This window comes from Pseudophryne corroboree, chromosome 3, assembly GCF_028390025.1.
Source record: "Pseudophryne corroboree isolate aPseCor3 chromosome 3, aPseCor3.hap2, whole genome shotgun sequence".
Classification (NCBI taxonomy): domain Eukaryota; kingdom Metazoa; phylum Chordata; class Amphibia; order Anura; family Myobatrachidae; genus Pseudophryne; species Pseudophryne corroboree.
The window spans coordinates 606500845-606519647 of record NC_086446.1 but is presented as its reverse complement, the minus strand read 5'-3'; the positions used below and the strand labels follow the sequence as shown (position 1 = coordinate 606519647).

The following is an 18803-nucleotide window of genomic DNA, read 5'->3' as shown; positions in this document are numbered from 1 at the left end:
GTTATGCCGTGAGTAAAATACCTAACTTTTGTGTAAAATAACTAAGCGCATGCGCTCTGCGAACCTTGCGCATACGCAGTATGCGACTAATCGCAATATAGCGAAACTCGGCAACGAGCGAACAACTCGGAATGACCCCCAATGTGCGTACACACTGATCGATTTTACAAACGACCATATACATCAGGGGTGGGCAATTATTTCAGCTGAGGGGCCACTTGACATTTCCTGTCAGTATCCGAGGGCCACATACAAAATAGCAGCTCGCCCCACTTGCCAAAAATATAGGGACGTGGCTTCATGTGGAAGGGGTGTGGGCAAAAAATAATACAGATTCATATTAGGCTGCACAATAGTCTCCATTATTCAAATTGCGCCACTTACACACATTACACCAGGTAGAGCCCCTTTTACACACATTACGGCAGGTAGAGAGCCTTTTTACACAATTAACATTCTATTTAGGATAATTATTGTGCAGCAAGCAAATTATCCAGTGTCTTATGGCCCCTGGGGAAAGGTGTGACACGGTGACAGAACACGGTGGGGGTGACACAGTGACAGAACACGGTGGGGGTGACACGGTGACAGAACACGGTGGGGGTGACAGAACACGGGGGGGTGACACAGTGACAGAACACGGTGGGGGTGACACGGTGACAGAACATGGGGGGGTGACACGGTGACAGAACACGGGGAGGGGGGGTGACAGTGACAGAACACGGGTGTGTGACACGGTGACAGAACACGGTGGGGGTGACACGGTGACAGATCATGGGGAGGGGGTGGTGACAGAACACGGGTGTGTGACACAGTGACAGAAAACGGTGGGGTGACACAGTGACAGAACATGGGGGGGGTGACAGTGACAGAACACGGATGTGTGACATGACAGAACACAGGGGGTGTGACACAGTGAAAGAACACGGGGAGGGGTGGTGACAGTGACAGAACATGGGGGGGTGACACAGTGACAGAACACGGTGGGGGTGACAGTGACAGAACACGGATGTGTGACACGGTGACAGAACACGGGGGGGGTGACAGTGAAAGAACACAGGGAGGGGGGGTGACAGAACACGGTGGGGGTGACAGTGACAGAACACGGGGGGGGTGACATGGTGACAGAACATGGTGGGGTTGACAGCGACAGAACACGGGGAGGTGACACAGTGACAGAACACGGGGAGGTGACACAGTGACAGAACGCGGGGGGTGTGACACAGTGACAGAACATGGGGAGGTGACACAGTGACAGAACATGGGGAGGTGACACAGTGACAGAACACGGGGGGGGGGTGACGTAGTGACAGAACACAAGGGGTGTGACACAGTGACAGAACACGGGGGGGGGGGGGTGACAGTGACAGAACACGGGGGGGTGACACAGTGACAGAACACGGGGGGGTGACACGGTGACAGAACACGGTGGGGGTGACAGTGACAGAACACGGATGTGTGACACGGTGACAGAACACGGGGGGTGTGACAGTGAAAGAACACAGGGAGGGGGGGTGACAGGGTGACAGAACACGGTGGGGGTGACAGTAACAGAACACGGGGGGTGTGACATGGTGACAGAACATGGTGGGGTTGACAGCGACAGAACACGGGGAGGTGACACAGTGACAGAACGCGGGGGGTGTGACACAGTGACAGAACATGGGGAGGTGACACAGTGACAGAACATGGGGAGGTGACACAGTGACAGAACACGGGGGGGTGACGTAGTGACAGAACACGGGGGGGTGACACAGTGACAGAACACGGGGGGGGGTGACAGTGACAGAACACGGGGGGGTGACACAGTGACAGAACACGGGGAGGTGACACAGTGACAGAACACGGGGGTGTGACATAGTGACAGAACACGGGGAGGTGACACAGTGACAGAACACGGGGGGTGTGACGTAGTGAGGGGTTGGTACAGCGAGAGCTAAAGATCTCTCCCCCAAACCTAAAAACAGTCTGACGCCACTGCCCGCACACACAAATATATGCACACTATCACACACACACGCTTTCTTTTACTTTTCCCATTAACTTACTGATCTGGCTGGCAGTGGCAGGAAGGATGGATCTGTAGCAGTCTGGCTCTTGTCCCGTGTAGCTCCGCCCCCTGAGGGCCCGTGTAGCCCCGCCCCCTCCTCGGCACGTAGCCCCGCCCCCTTCTCGGCTGAACACAGCTGTTGTCACTGGGGACTCTGGAGGAGGCTGCTACAACGCAGCAGCAGGGGAGAGAGGCGCCGCCGGCAGCTTGGAGGTACTGCAGTGCAGAGCAACGACAAGCAGCTCAGCCGGTCGGGCCGCTTGTCATTGCTCGCTGGTGGGAGGCAGTGGGCCGGGCAGGATCGGTTTGCGGGCCGCATCCGGCCCGCGGGCTGTATTTTGCCCACCCCTAATATACATGAATCGTCCGATACTATCAGCCTAAAGGTCCATACACACTTAACGATAAAATGAGCGACGTCGCTCATTTTCCCCCTCCTTGAGCGACGTCGCTCATTTTATCGTCAAGTGTGTATGCCGCCAGCGACGACCGATGCGCGGCCCCGCGGGTCCGCAACGATCGTCGCTGTTGGTAGGGCATGCATGAAGGATGTGGACTGTCATCCACGACCTTCATGCAGGGCTGGCGGGGGCGTGACGTCACTAAGCGATATGAGCGGTCATATCGCTCAGTGCGTACAGGCGGCCGCCGACCGGCCGGCCCGGGAGGGGGAAACGTTAGACGATGTCGCTCACAGAGCGACATCGTCTAATGTGTATGGGCCTTAATTTAACATAATGTTCACCGTTGGTAGAACTCACACTGCACGCTTTGCTCCTGGTCGCTAGCGACATTTACGACACTGAGCTGCATATACAGTACAGATGACAAAGGACGTCGCTAGTGACCCGTGGGAGCGCGCATTGCTAGCGATATAGAGCGTACACACATTGAACGATTTTAAGAATCTGTCGTAATGAATGATCGTTATCTGCAGTAGTGTGTGTACCTGGGTTTAGTCACATCAATATAGTCTCTGCTTTCATTGATAATTTTCGGAACAGGAAACTTTAAATTATGTTTGTAATCAGTCCATGGAAATATTCCTTATGTGGAAATTTATAGATAAACATTTGCAGTAACAATGATTTCTAGGCAGTAACAAAGCATATTGTGTTTGTTACAAGAGTTTTAATGTGTGCTAGATAATAAAACAAGGAGGTTTACAAAATGATTTGTTCAAATCCTACAGCCTAAAGCTGGGTACACATTAGGCCACGTGCAAACGACGCTATGGTCATCCCGATTTCCCTTGAACTCCAGGACAAACAATGTAGTGCATACATTGAATTATATATTAAGTGTCGTTCAGCAGTTAACGATACATCATGTCTATATATAGGTAATGCGTACATATGGGCCCTCATTCCGAGTTGATCGGTCGCAAGGCGAATTTAGCAGAGTTACACACGCTTAGTCTACGCCTACTGGGAGTGTATCTTAGCATCTTAAAAGTGCGAACGAAGTTTACGCAATATTGCGAACAAAAAAAACTTAGCAGTTTTAGAGTAGCTCCAGACTTACTCTGCCTGTGCGATCAGTTCAGTGCTTGTCGTTCCTGGTTTGACGTCACAAACACACCCAGCGTTCGCCCAGACACTCCCCCGTTTCTCCGGCCACTCCTGCGTTTTTTCCGGAAACGGTAGCGTTTTCAGCCACACGCCCCTAAAACGCCGTGTTTCTGCCCAGTAACACCCATTTCCTGTCAATCACACTACGTTCGCCGGTGCGAACAAAAAGCCGTGAGTAAAAATCCTTTCTTCATAGCAGAATTACTTAGCGCAGTCGCAGTGCGAACATTGCGCATGCGCTCTAAGCAGATTTTCACTGCGATGCGAAAAAAAAGAACGAGCGAACGACTCGGAATGAGGGCCATTGTACGATTTGCTAAAAATCAGTAGCGATATCTTCAAATGAGCCAGCATGCACGACCAATCTGAAAATGTGACGAACGATCTGGCGGGAACTCACGAGAGTGCGTACACACCAGATGATTTGTCGTTCCAATCTGTCGGACATCGTCCAATCTTGTAGCGTGTACCCAGCTTTACAACTGCAATTGTTCAGTTATCATGAATCATACCACTAGTAGCATGGACGTATTTGTTTCAACACTGAATGCATGATCTTACATGCCAAGGAAGAGTGGACCTGATTCAGACCAGGAGGAAGCCAGATTGGTTTGCAATGTTTTTATAACAGCGTATGATTTTTTGCCTGGTCTCAGTGTGGATTTAGCCACAGTCTGATTGACAGCAGGCGTTAGGGGGCGGAAACGGGGAACAGCCTTGAAACTGGGGGGCATATCACCTCAGTTTTTGAGGCATGCCGAAGCCAGCAACTGAGTTGGACGCAGATTCCCTGTCCTCGGCAGCTGGACAGTCTGCGAAACCTCAGCTGTCCGATGTCTCACGCGATGGTTATTGGATGCTGCATCTTCAGAAGCAAGCAGCGAATCTAAGAAGCTAACAATGGGCACTGTGGCATTAGCATACATTATCAGACCCGCAGCACCTACCCGGACTGCATAAACTAGTCCCAGTGTCAACAATAATAATCATTAAACATAAAACATATCATTACAAATAAAACAGTTGATACAATTTCAAACACATTAACAAAAGGAGTTGAGTTGTGTAAGAATATGGGGGTCTATTTATTAAGAGTCGGCCTTAGCCAACAATCTGTATAGCCACTTATCACAGGAATATACTCCAGATCTTAGCAGCACCAGGATTTACCAATCCAGGGCTCTTTATGCAAGGGTTTCCTCTCCATCATCTGCAGCCTATCAGTGAATGCAAAGCTTCACCGTACAAGGCGCATGCACGGCAACCGCACAGTAGTCTGATCCAGCGGGACTTAAGCAATATTCTCCCCATTGCTTGGTATAGGATAACGCCATGTCAAGATGCCATTACCCAGCAATGAAAAGCAGAGCTTAATAAATTTCCCACTTTGCCTTTGTGTCTGGGACCGAAAAGTGTCTTGGCCGGCATGCACATAATTATTATACTTGGCTATAGTGTTACTGCACATCATTCACAGTCTGAGAGGTAGAGAATGCTACCCTGTTTCCCGTCTAGCAAGGTAAGAAGTGCCATGGGCACTGCTTACAACTCCCTATGGGCTTGCTCCAGACCAGATCATACATATATTTACAGTGTCAAGCACCAGGAAGGTGAGATTCTGTATCAAAACATTCAGACATTAGCACCAGATGACAGGGGTAATGTCTAGTTTTCTTTCAACCTTTGTTCCTTCATTTCTATTAATCAAACATAAAAAGAAGAAAATATAGTTTCTATAGCTTGCAACACATAAACATCTGTCACCGTCATGAAAGAATTCTAGGAGTGTGAGAAGGCGTAGGACGTAGAGGCTCCTTTCAAAATAAGCCAAGGACCACAGAAGGTCTCAGAGGAACTCTGCGGCTGGAGGGATTGAAGGAAAATTGCTACATTGCTCTTGAGGTTAGCATTGATGCTGGAATGTATTTTCTATAGAGGTGGGAAGCTGTAACCTGATTTGCCAGAATGGTGGCGGGTGACAGATTTTAATGAAATAAACTATTCACCAATGCCAACAGCTCTTGCCCTAAGTAAGTACTCTTTCCAGGAAAATTCTGGAACATTACAAATTTGAAAAGATACAACAACTTGACCAAGATAAGATCAGAAGAACATCACATAGTAAATGAAACATTCAACTGATCTGTAAAGTAGAATAAGCAAACACTTTGCAGCTTCAATAAGATTTTTCTGATACATTCTGCAAATGGTGAGGATTTTGTACACAGAGCAACTTAGAAAGCTTATTGAACAGCCCACATTCCTAAAACAGTGTCATCCACTAGTGACCATTATCCTTCTTACCAAAATCCTTGTACTTTTATAGTGTCACAAAACCTCAAACTATTATTATTATTATTATCCTTCATTTATATGGCGCCACAAGGGTTCTGCAGCACCTAACAAAGTAGCAACAAATGAGCAAAACAAGAAAACAGTATAATACAAGAAAATGTCAAACAAGTACATTGTATATAACCATTTGATGCCTCAGTGGTCATAATACTCATACAGGCATCAGGGTGGCAGAAACCAAGGGTTAGATGCGGATGTAGGGAATAGATGATAATATAAGTAAGAGAAGGCAAAGCACATGAGGGAAGAGGGCCCTGCTCGTGAGAGCTTACATTCTAAAGGGGAGGGACAGACAGACATATGTGACACAGATGGGGTAGTCAGTGAGTAATTTATCAATATAACAATATTGATAATACAAGTTATCAATATGACTTACAAGACGAGTCCTACCCATTGTAAGAAAAGAACATGAACAGCACATATTTGCCTTGTGGAGTTCACAATGACCATAAATCCAATGGTACTTAGACAGCATCTCCAGGCCTAAAACATGTAGAGGAGTACATTAGCCACCAGTAGATACGTTTCTAGTCTACATTAGGTCTCAGGTATTGTACAGTTACCATTAGGAAGGCAGAGGAGGTTTACTGCACCAGGAAGGATGTACATGTCTTCACTATGAACATGTTGTACCTCTTCTATATTCCCCGAGCACACAGGACAGTGGGGACACCATTTTTTACTTGTCATTTTAAAATAGTTGTGTAGATTTAAGCAAACACAACACTGTCATTTGTATATCATATAAGTCAATAATAATAATAGATCTACAGTCAGAAGGTCTACAAACATTAGGTCAACAACAAATGGTCAACAGTGAAAAGCTCAACATGGACAAAAGGTCGATATGGTCATAACGTCAACATAGAAAATGGTTGATGCGGGAAAAGGTTGACACAACTTTGTTTGCGCTTTTTTTGGTGTTGTTTTTTCGCAGTCTAAATATATGGGCCCCCAATTAGTGCACCGCTTCACTCGCCATGCTTCAGGCAAGGTGTCTGCCTCCGCAGTTACTATTACCAATCGTAGTCCACGTGGATGCTAAAGTATGAATAATAAGAAAAATATTAAGCCCCCCAAATTCAAACTCATGTCGACCATATGTGTGTCAAGGGTGGTCTTTAGTTTGCCGGCTGTCGGGATCCCGGCACACAGTATACCGGCGCCGGAATCCCGATAGCCGGCATACCAACACCTTTTCTCCCTCTTGGGGGTCCACGACCCCCCTGGAGGGAGAATAGATAGTGTGGCGTGCCCACGTGTGATGAGCGCAGCGCGCCCGCAAGGGGCTCATTTGCGCTCGCCCAGCTGTCAGTATGCCGGCGGTCGGGATTCCTATCCTACCACACCCGTGTGTCGACTATTAGCATGTAGACCATGTGAATCTGCCGACCTTTTGTACTTGTCAGCCATAACCACTGTTGACCTTTCATTGGTCGGCCTAATGACCAGGTCGACCTTTTGATCATGTCGACCATATGACCTACCTAGACACTGTAGACCCATAGACCGCATACCATTCAGTCGTCAAGGGATAAAAAGTGAAGAGGTCGAAAAAATACATTAGCAATATACAAATGTACCCCAAGGCAACCTCTCAGTTTCAAGTAATCGCTTTGATTTGAGCAATAGTGCACATGGGTCAATGAAAGCAATTATCTACCGCACAGTCGCACTTTGCAGTAAATCCCCCCTCTGGTATGATTCCTAGACACAAAATACTCAACTTAAAGCATGCTGTTGGAAAGCAGATCTTCCAGTCTGTATATTTGGTCTGTACACACAGTAGCTCCACTAGGAAATGACCTCACTTACTATATAGAGGCGGTGAAATGTAAAGCACGTATTATTTATGTCATAGCGCCAAGCTGTCATGCTTTGCAGGTGACATGCAGACAGGCAGTTCACTCTCTGTAGGGAATAGACGACCATATGATCTCCAAGACTACAAATCATCTCCTAGATATTTGTTGACGTTACTGAAATAGCCACTGGTAGCAAGATCTGATAAAGCAGAGACGGAGCTACAAAGAATGCCATCTATTACTGCTATTATTGCTTTATTTGCCAGTCATGTAAAAAATACAAGGCAGAACGCTAAGCAAAAATAAACCAAATATTGCAAAATAAAATGATAAGGAAAAAAATAGACTGAATTCTCTCTGAATGATCAAGTTACATGGTAACAAAAACTAATTATACAGAAGCCTGGTCTCTGTATCCTTAGTTATACTGATGACACTGAAACAAAATATCAAATTATAAACAATAAGTGGTAAAACAAAATCTATTTTAAAAAATTACACTAGATAAAAAGAACTGTAAATACAGCAATTATATTATTGTTTGTTCGTGATATTTATACAGTGCTTGTATTGAGTACTGTTATTTCTTATACTACAAATATTTTTATTTTAGTTTCTTAAACTTTATTATTTATTACAAGTTGCATGGTTTGGTTCCATACTGTAAATCTGGAATCTCCCTTTGAAGCAGGGTCATTTTAGCTAAGTGAAATATAATGACTGAGGGCCTACTTCAAACTTGATCGCTGTGCTGCAAATTTGCAGAGGTCTGTGATCAGATAGTCGCCGCCCAGGGAGAGTGAAAACCCGCCCTGTGCAAGTGTGTGAATGCATGTGTACGCCGTGCGAAAACGTTGCCAGGCAGTGGACATCTGCAAATCTGGCGCAACTCACTCGCCATCAAATGATTTTCCCATACTGTGCAGTGTGCGTAGTCCAGGACTTACTCCTCCAGTGCGAAACAAACAGGCTGATCAGGGCCAGAGCTGACGTCACACAATGCTTGGGAACTCCCGCGTTTTTCCTGACACTCCCAGAAAACGGCCAGTTACCACACCCAAACGTCCGCTTCCTCTCAATCACCTTGTGAACGCCTTGCAATCGAAATTTTCACACCATCCTTTCACCCATGGGATCGGCAGCGCTGTGTCTCACAGCTGCGGCTGCACTCTGGATGCAGCACTCAGCTTCAGTTCTCCTTTCTGTATAAGCCCGCCCCCAGACTCCCATTGGCTAGTTATAAAGTAGTCGAGGGCGAACTTATGCAGGTAGGAGAAGCTGAGTGCTGCTGCGTCATGAGTGAGCGGCGGCTGTGATACACACAGCACTGCCGTATTCCCGGGGCCATCGTATTGTTTCATTAGAAGTCACAACTTTAACTGAACCGAATAGTAACTAGTACCGTGTACACAGAAATGAATAGTCTACAGTATTTAGTGACAGGTTTCGGGGTGAGCCCCTTCACCTTGTGGGCCCCTGGACATTTGCCAGTCTAGCCACCCTGTAGTTATGCCACTGAATTAGTGTATGTGAGCGACACAATCACATGGAAGTTGGTAGTCTATGAATGGGAGAGTATCTGATCACAGGCACAGAATACCATTCATCAGAAGCAAACTCCAAGATTACAGTGCATTTGTTTATACAGTCCTAGAGATTACTTTATGTACTCACATGGTTTCTTTGTGGTCTCAACACTGCATACACCCTTCTTATCTTCTCTCCGCAAATAGAATAATTACATAATCAAGACCTAGAGACAATAAGAAAACATTACTATTATAACTTTCATGCTGAATCCCACAACAAATATGTGCACAGTTAAAATGGGGTAACATATTAGCCAGTGTATAAATGGAAATGCAGCTAATACCTTATATAAAGCCCTTTTTTCTATGCCTGAACAGGGTCTAGATTGATGTTTACATCATCTATGGCATTTTTAGCTTAGTATTACCCCATTTGTGTTCAGCTTGGCTGTTTTCTCTTGTGAAATTGAAACTGCACCTGGCTGGTAGGACATAATGAGCTGTGAATGAGTTTAGTATGTGGTTATATGTAGACTGATTAAGTGGCACCTATCTAAATGCCCGAAGTCAGCACAAAATCAAACATAAGGGTGTATATCTGTGATGTCACTAGGCCGAGTGTTCAGTCCACGCATGGGATTAATTTAATGTCTGCATTACAGCAGTTGGCTATTTACTGCATAACGGTCTGGCTTCAACTCAGGGGTTTAGCCAGAATACGGTGGGCCCCATAGCAACGTTTTAAAGGGGCCCCTGTCCCAATGCTTCTACAGAGATATCTCTTTACAGCAGTTTTTAATTGTATGCCCCATAATACGCCCTAGTTCATTTTGTGAACCATAGTTGTTTCCTAGATGGCGTTGCCTACAGAAGCCTATTGGCTTCTTTCCACATAATTCCCAGAGAGGGATCCAATATGCACATAAGGAATCCAGGTCATAAAGTTGGAGGTCCTCTAATTGCATTATAGGAAGAGCCAGCTGTCCTTTGCAATTTTAATAGCAATTGTACATGCATACTGCGTTACCAGACACAGCAATGCATGCGATCAGTGGTGGGATGTATCGCATTCAATGCATCCTGCCCTGAGACCCATAATAATGGCACCCCCTGCAGCCATTCTTCCACTCTATTCTTGTGGTTTGGATGGATACATTCATTTATACATTGAAGGGTTTCTGTAGTAGGCATTGTATCACCCTGGCTGTCGTGATGGAGCATGGTGTGGCAGATGTATAATGTGCAGAGAGCTAGATTTGGGTGGGTTATTTTGTTTCTATGCAGTGTAAATACTGGCTGCTTTATTTTTACACTGCAATTTAGATTTCAGTTTGAACACACCCCATCCAAATCTAATGGGCTCAACATACCCGGCGATGTGCCACCGAGGTGCCCAACGGCCGATACGTCCCCCCGTCATTGTCAGATTGTCCATATTGGCATGCATGTATAAGCGACACGCCACCAACGATCATCGTTGGTGCCTACACACTGAACGATATGAACGAGTTCTCGTTCATTAATGAACGAGAACGTTCATATCGTTCAGTTAGATCTTTAAGTGTGTAGGGCCTATTACTCTCTCTGCACATGTTATGTCTGCCCCCCTGCAGTGCACATGGTTTTGCCCATTAGCTAACAAATTTGCTGCTGCAATCAGATCTGAATTAGGCCCCATGTAAGGAGCCACAGTACATACAATGCCATAAAGTATGGAGTCATCACTGAACCCATTGGTTGTATTGTGTTTATACTTCCTTTAGTCTGCTATATATGTTTATGCAAATAATCCACATTGGAAACAGAAGTGTTTAATGGGCACAACTACACGGCAGAGTCTCATTGCCCCCTCCTTACCTGTCAAAGTTACAGGTGTCATATACATTTTTCATGATTTGGTGATAAATAAGGACCCTTACAAACTCTTGCCTTGGGGTCTACAATATATCTAGTTATGCCCTGACTGGACCTGTTAATTGTAATGTGCTATAAAATGAACTGGAGGGCATTATAATGTTGCATAATATGAACCGGGGCACTGTAATGAGGCACAATATGAAATGGAGGCACTTTAATGTGGCATGATATAAACTGGGGCAGCAATGTAATGTGGCATAATATGAACTGGGGACAATGTATGTCATAATATGAATTAGGGGTACTGTGTTGCATAATGTGTATGGGCAGCCCTGCAATGTGACATTGTGAGGTAAATGTATGAAGTGACGATATGGGGGAGAAGCGGTATCAGCGCACGTTATGTGTGTGCTATACCGCTTTTCCCACCATGTATGATGGCTGCGGTGTGGGCATAGTGACAGGACTGCTATCTAAAAGATAACAGGCCAATATGCACGGACAATGTATGAATGTCCGACACCTGCAGCTGTTGATTTCGACAGCTGCAGGTGGCAATGCCCATAGACCACAGCAGGGACAGAGCTGTCCCTGCCTGTGGCGGGTGTCGGCTCCAGAGTAGCATGCACAGAGGAATCAGCCAGGAAGAAGACACATCGCTTCAGCTCTGAGCTGACGCGCTGTGTGCTCAGGGGACATCGCCGAACGATTCGGCAGACAAGATGTTAATACATCTTCCTGATGTCCCTTCCTGCTTCATCTTGGTAATGAGGCGAACCAGGCAGTGTATAATACATTTACCTATATGTGTACTAAGGCACTACTATTGTTCAGAAAATAAACTAGGGCACTATTATGGGGCATAACAATAACAACTCTAGCTGTTGCTGCTATGTGGCCCACAAAGTTCTGGCTACACCCCTGATTCCCAAGCACAGCACCTCCATAATCTATATTCTCCATGTACTACTGCCAAGACTATCAGTGACGTGCGGCGGGGTGAGGCAGAGGCTTTCCTGTCATACTAACGTTTGTGCCAGAGTTTTTACTGTATAAAGTATATGAAAAATACGAAGAATATGTGTGAAATATCTTCTTTGCATTATTCTAAACATTTTTATAGCCAAAACTGTGGAGTAAAAAGTCTATGGCAGTTAAGCCCTAACAAAAGCGTGGAGAAGGATACAGGGGGAGATGTACTAACAGTCATAAAAGTGGAGACGTTGCCCATGGCAACCAATCAGCTGCCCTGTTTACTTTTATAGTATGCAAATTATAAATGTTACATCACATCGGCGTTTCCCGATGTGGGGGTGGGGCTTGATGATGTCACAGCCCGGCCCCACCCACACCGAAGTCTTCTGCAGCGTCTCCTCTCCGGGCTTCTCCCGGAGAGGAGAAATGTAAAGTAGGTAAGTATGTCACTTCCTTACGCCATCTCCAGGCTTAATACATCTGCCCCACAGCCTGTGACATGGCAGTTAGGAAGCTGGTTGGCTGGTCATTTATCACTCTTTGGCCCTCATTCTGAGTTGTTCGCTCGCTAGCTGCTTTTAGCAGCATTGCAAACGCTAGGCCGCCGCCCTCTGGGAGTGTATCTTAGCTTAGCAGAATAGCGAACGAAAGATTAGCAGAACTGCTACTAAATAATTCCCTGCAGTTTCTGAGTAGCTCCAGACCTACTCCTAGATTGCGATCACCTCAGTCCGTTCAGTTCCTGGTTTGACGTCACAAACACGCCCTGCGTTCGGCCAGCCACTCCCCCGTTTCTCCAGCCACTCCTGCGTTTTTACCTGGCACGCCTGCGTTTTTCAGCACACTCCCTGGAAACGGCCAGTTTCCGCCAAGAAACACCCACTTCTTGTCAATCACAGTACGATCACTCGAGCAATGAAAAAACGTCGCTTGACCTTGTGTAAATCTACAAAGTTTTGTGTGAAAGTACTTGGCGTATGCGCGCTGCGTACCATGTGCATGCACATTTTTGCCGTTTTTTCACTAGATCGCTGCACTACGAAAATCGGCAGCGAGCAAACAACTCGGAATGACCACATTTATCTGTCTCCACTTTATCTCTTGTTAAGGCTTCATACATTTGGGCCTATGTGAGCCATTCTCCTGAACAGAGCAGCGCTACAGATGAATGTGTAAAACATATTGCACATTCATTTGGGGATTTGCTTTCCCTTTTAATGTACACCGCCTGACTTTTAAAACACAAAAGCTTCATTCTCTGTTTTGCCAAACACACCCAAAAAGGAAATTCGAGCAATGGTAAAGACACCGTACTGTATTTTATTTTTATTTATTTATTAACAGTTTCTTATATAGCGCAGCAAATTCCGTTGCGCTTTACAATTTGAAATAACAATAACAAACTGGGTGATAACAGTCAGAGGTAGGAAGGCCCTGCTCGCAAGCTTACAATCTATAGGCATATGTACATAAGGAAAGGTGCTATCTATTGCATAGAATGAGAAGACATGTGAGGATATGTGTGGACTGTACTGAGTGGATGTAATTTGATAGGAAGGTTTATGAAAGTTATGTGGGCGGTTCAGGAATTTGATACGCTTGCCTAAAGAGGTGAGTTTTGAGGGAACGCTTGAAGGTTTGGAGACTAGAGGAGAGTCTTATTGTGTGTGGTAGGGCATTCCACAGAGTGGGTGCAGCCCGATGAAAGTCCTGCAGTCGTGAGTGGGAGCGAGTAATGAGTGTGGATGAGAGACGCAGGTCTTGTGAAGAGCGCAGAGGTCGGGTTGGGAGATATTTTGTGATAAGCGAAGTGATGTACGTTGGTGTAGTTTGGTTAATGGCCTTGTGTGTGAGTAAAAGTATTTTATATTGAATGCGGTAGAATACAGGTAACCAATGGAGGGACTGACAGAGTGGATCTGCAGACGATGAACGTCTAGCGAGGAAGATAAGCCTCGCCGCTGCATTCAGAATGGATTGTAGTGGTGAGAGTCTCGTTTTGGGAAGACCAGTTAGGAGACTATTGCAATAATCAATGCGGGAGATAATGAGAGCGTGGATTAGAGTTTTAGCAGTGTCTTGTGTAAGGTATGGTCGTATTTTGGATATGTTTTTTAGATGCATGTAACATGATCTTGAGACAGATTGAATGTGGGGAACAAAGGACAGATCAGAGTCAAGGATGACACCTAGGCAGCGAGATTGTGGGGTAGGGTATATAGTCAAGTTTTCAACAGTGATAGAGATATCAGGTTGGTACCTACTATTGGCCGGTGGAAATATAATTAACTCTGTCTTTGAAATATTAAGTTTGAGGTGGCGAGATGTCATCCAGGATGAGATAGCAGAAAGGCATTCAGTGACACGGTCCAGTACAGATAGGGACAAGTCAGGGGAGGATAGGTAGATTTGAGTATCATCTGCGTACAGATGATACTGAAAACCAAAAGAGCTGATTAGTTTACCAAGAGATGAGGTATAGATAGAGAAAAGCAGAGGACCCAAGACTGAACCTTGCGGTACTCCAACTGAAAGAGGTAGCGAGGAGGAGGTAGATTCAGAGAAGCGAACACTGAAGGAGCGATTAGATAGGTACGAGAGGAACCAAGAAAGGGCTGTGTCTTTAAGACCTAGGGATTGTAGTGTCTGTATGAGAAGAGAGTGGTCTACAGTGTCAAATGCAGCAGATAGATCTAGAAGAATAAGTAGTGAGTAGTGGCCTTTAGACTTCGTAGTGACCAAATCATTAACCACTTTAGTCAGTGCCGTCTCTGTGGAATGTTGGGAACGGAAGCCTGACTGAAGTGGGTCCAACAAAGTGTATGAGTTAAGAAAGTGTGTGAGTCGAGTGTAGGCAAGTCTCTCAAGTAGCTTAGATAGACAAGGGAGCTGAGAGATAGGGCGGTAGTTTGAGAGAGCATTAGGGTCAGAATTTTGTTTTTTTAAAATGGGAGTAATAACTGCATGCTTGAAGAGTGAAGGAAAAATACCAGTAGAGAGAGAGAGATTACAGATGTTAGTTAAGGTAGGGATGAGCACCAGAGACAGAGCTTTACTTATTTGTGAGGGTAAAGGATCAAGAGGAGAGGTAGTAGAGAAGCAGGATGAGAAGAGTGATGATACTTCATCTTCATTTGTGGGATCAAATGAAGAAAGAGTGCCAGAGGGTTCAGGTAAAGAACGGAGCAGGTCACTGGCTGCCGAAGAGCATACCATTTCATCTCGGATCTTATCAATCTTCTCCTTGAAGTAGGAAGCAAGATCCTGTGCCTTGATAGTGGCTGGTGGGGTAGGTGCGGGAGGATTCAGAAGTGATTTAAATGTATTAAAGAGTCGTTTGGGGTTAGAGGCTTGAGCAGAGATAAGAGTTTGGAAATATGTTTGTTTGGCAATGTCCAGGGCATTTTTATAAGAATGGTAGACTGTCTTATATGTGAGGAAGTCACTTGAAATACGAGATTTACGCCACTGACGTTCAAGTTTTCGTGTGAGTTTTTGTAGTTGTCTTGTTAATTTGGAGTGCCATGGTTGACATCTAGGCCTACGTGGAGTGTGATGGGTAGCTGGAGCCACTTCATCAAGGGCTAGTTCTAGAGTCTTATTAAGGTGTGATACAGCCATCTCAGGAGAGGTGAATGCAGAAATAGGTGAAAGCAGTTGTTGGAGTGAAGTGGAAAGTTCTTGAAGATTAATTGTGTTAATATTTCTGCGAGTTTGAGGAAGATTGGAGAACTTCCGCAACACAGGGTTTGAATTAACAGAGGAAAGCATGCAGGTGATAAGGTTGTGATCTGATAGGGGGAAAGGAGTGTTAGTGAGTTCAGAGATGGAGCATAGTCTGGTGAATACAAGATCAAGGCAGTGGCCCGCCTGATGAGTAGAGGAGTCAGTCCATTGGGAGAGGCCAAGAGAGGAGGTTAGAGAGAGTAGTTTGGAGGCATGCGCAGCAGATTTTGGACAATCAATAGCAATATTGAAATCACCCATGATAATGGTGGAGATGTCAGAGGATAGAAAGTGAGGGAGCCAGGCAGAAAAATCTTCCAAAAATTGTTTTGGATGCCCAGGTGGGCGGTAGATAGCTGCAACACGCAGAGAGAAAGGAGAGTAAACCCTAATGGAATGTATTTCAAATGATGTAAATGTGAGTGATGGAACCTGTGGTAGAACAGTATATGCAAAAGATTGTGAAAGTAAAAGTCCAACTCCTCCTCCTTTATGGTTATCGGGTCTGGAGGTGTGTGTAAAGTGGAGACCACCATGTGCCAGTGCTGCAGGGGAGGCTGTGTCAGATTGTGTGAGCCAGGTTTCTGTTATAGCCAGCAGATTGATGTTGTTAGATATGAAGAGGTCATGGATAGATGTTAATTTGTTACAAACAGAGCGTGCATTCCATAAGGCACATTTTAGTGATCTGGAGGGTGATGGAAGACATGTGATGTTTATGAGGTTAGCTGAATTTCTATGTTGCTGTGAATCAGGTGAATGCGAGTGATGCAAGTGGCTGGGTCCTGGATTTGGTGAAATGTCACCAGCTATCAGAAGCAGAAGAGAGAGATAAATGTGGGTGTCAGAGGTTTGTGAAAGTTTTTTATGGTGAGAGGTTGTAGATGTTATTGTCAATGAGTCTAGGGAAGTAAAAAGCTCATGAGTGCTAATAAGAGGGGAGTGTAGAATTGAGGGGGCAATATGTACAGAGGGGTGAGTTGCTGGTAGACTGAATGATGCAATGGCCTTTATGAATACTCCATGAAGAGCAATGCAGAAAATCAATTTGTGGAACATAGTTAGTTTGAGATAAATCCCTTACATTACAAAACAAATGTCTAATTGTCCTAAAATGATGATAAAAAGAAAACAATAAATTAACTAACATCACAACACTGACAATGTAATAACACAAACTAGACTCTGACAAATGTGATGTATTTATTCCAGATCCAAACATTTCCTGGTGTATTTTTTATGTGGTTTCCATTAACATCTAGTTAGAGTTTATTAGCCTTTTTTTATTATATGACAGTACTACAAATAACTTTTGCACACACACATACATCTTAAAATCTAATCCCAAGGATAGAGTAACTGAGATTTCCACTTCTATGTGCTAAACTAGGAATGTTTACCAGGGGTATTATTTGTTGTTCCTTCACTCCATGCCTGGTGATTCAGGGACAGTGACCATTGTACTATATCAGTTTCCAGCATGCACAGACATAAAAAGAAATAAGCTTAACACATGTTACAGAGGATTTTACATTACAGCAAGTAGAAACCCCCCCACCCCCCCAAAAAAGAAAAAAAAAACAACAACACAACAACCTAGGTGTATATTTACTAAAGTGCAGGTTTTTAGAAGTGGAGTTTTTGCCCATAGCAACCAATCAGATTTTATCTTCTAGAAGGTGCTAGATCAGGCATGTCAAACTCAAAATCCCAACTGGGCTGAATAATCAAGCCCTAAGTCTTGTGTGGGCCGCAAGAAAAAGAAACAGTCTTATATGCATTTTTCAAAGTTTTTTTTTTTAAAAACCAACAATAATGTATAATCAAAGAGATGTGAAGTATCGTGAAGAAAACATTTACTTTAACCAGTGGTGCAAGTAGTAAAATTTCTTAGTGGTACTGTGTGCTCCCACAAAATGGGTGTGTGATACACACATGGGGGCCAGATACAAATATGCCCTCAGTAGTGCAGTGCCAGATACACATATGCCACCAATAGTGCCAGATACACATATACCCCTAAAAGTGCCAGATATTTATATGCCCCCGCAGTGCCAGATATTCATATGCCCCCACAGTGCCAGATATACATATGTCCACACTGTGCCAGATACACATATGCCCACACTGTGCCAGATACACATATGCCCACACTGTGCCAGATACAAATATGCCCTCAGTAGTGCAGTGCCAGATACACATATGCCACCAATAGTGCCAGATACACATATACCCCTAAAAGTGCCAGATATTTAATTTATATGCCCCCGCAGTGCCAGATATTCATATACCCCACAGTGCCAGATATACATATGTCCACACTGTGCCAGATACACATATGCCCACACTGTGCCAGATACACATATGCCCACACTGTGCTCACCCCCGCTGCTGCCTACTGCCTAGGAACGGACGCCTGTGTGGGAGGACAGAAGAGCGCAGCACGCACCTCTCCTGCTCCTCAGTTCGGTCTCCGGCGGCGCGCAGGGATCTTAAATCAGGCGCCGGTTCATGAGCCAATCAGAGCTCGTGGACCGGCAGCTCCTGATTGGAGAAGGCGGTCGGACCGCAAAAGGCTCCCTGCCCGCGGGCCGCAAAAGGAAGCAGAGGGGGCCGCATGCAGCCCGCGAGTTTGACACCCTTGTGCTGGATAAACAAATAGAATCTGATTGGTCGCTATGGGCAGTACCTACACTTCGAAGGCTAGATGCACAGAGAGCGGCCAAACGGGTCACGCTGAACGGGATCCACTTGGCCAGGAGGGGGGGGGTTGTGTGCACACGAATCCTGTTCTGCAGGATGCCACAGTACAGTATCCGGCCAGTGACACGCAGGATTTCAATAGAACACAGTGCGGTAACAGTAACTACAGTATAATAATGGCTGTAGGTGACCAGTTGTCAAACAACTTTTGATCTAATGTATGAATTCA

At 45.2% G+C, this 18803-nt stretch overlaps 1 protein-coding gene across 2 annotated transcripts in view; it reads right to left on the bottom strand.

Annotated features, from left to right (window-relative positions):
* Positions 1-18803, bottom strand: part of SORBS1 (sorbin and SH3 domain containing 1) — a 696861-nt gene that overhangs the window by 213177 nt on the left and 464881 nt on the right. For both annotated transcript variants that reach the window (XM_063961529.1, XM_063961528.1), the window contains one exon: positions 9459-9537. The gene's annotated coding sequence lies outside the window, so the exon portion shown is untranslated. The remainder of the gene's footprint in view (positions 1-9458; positions 9538-18803) is intronic.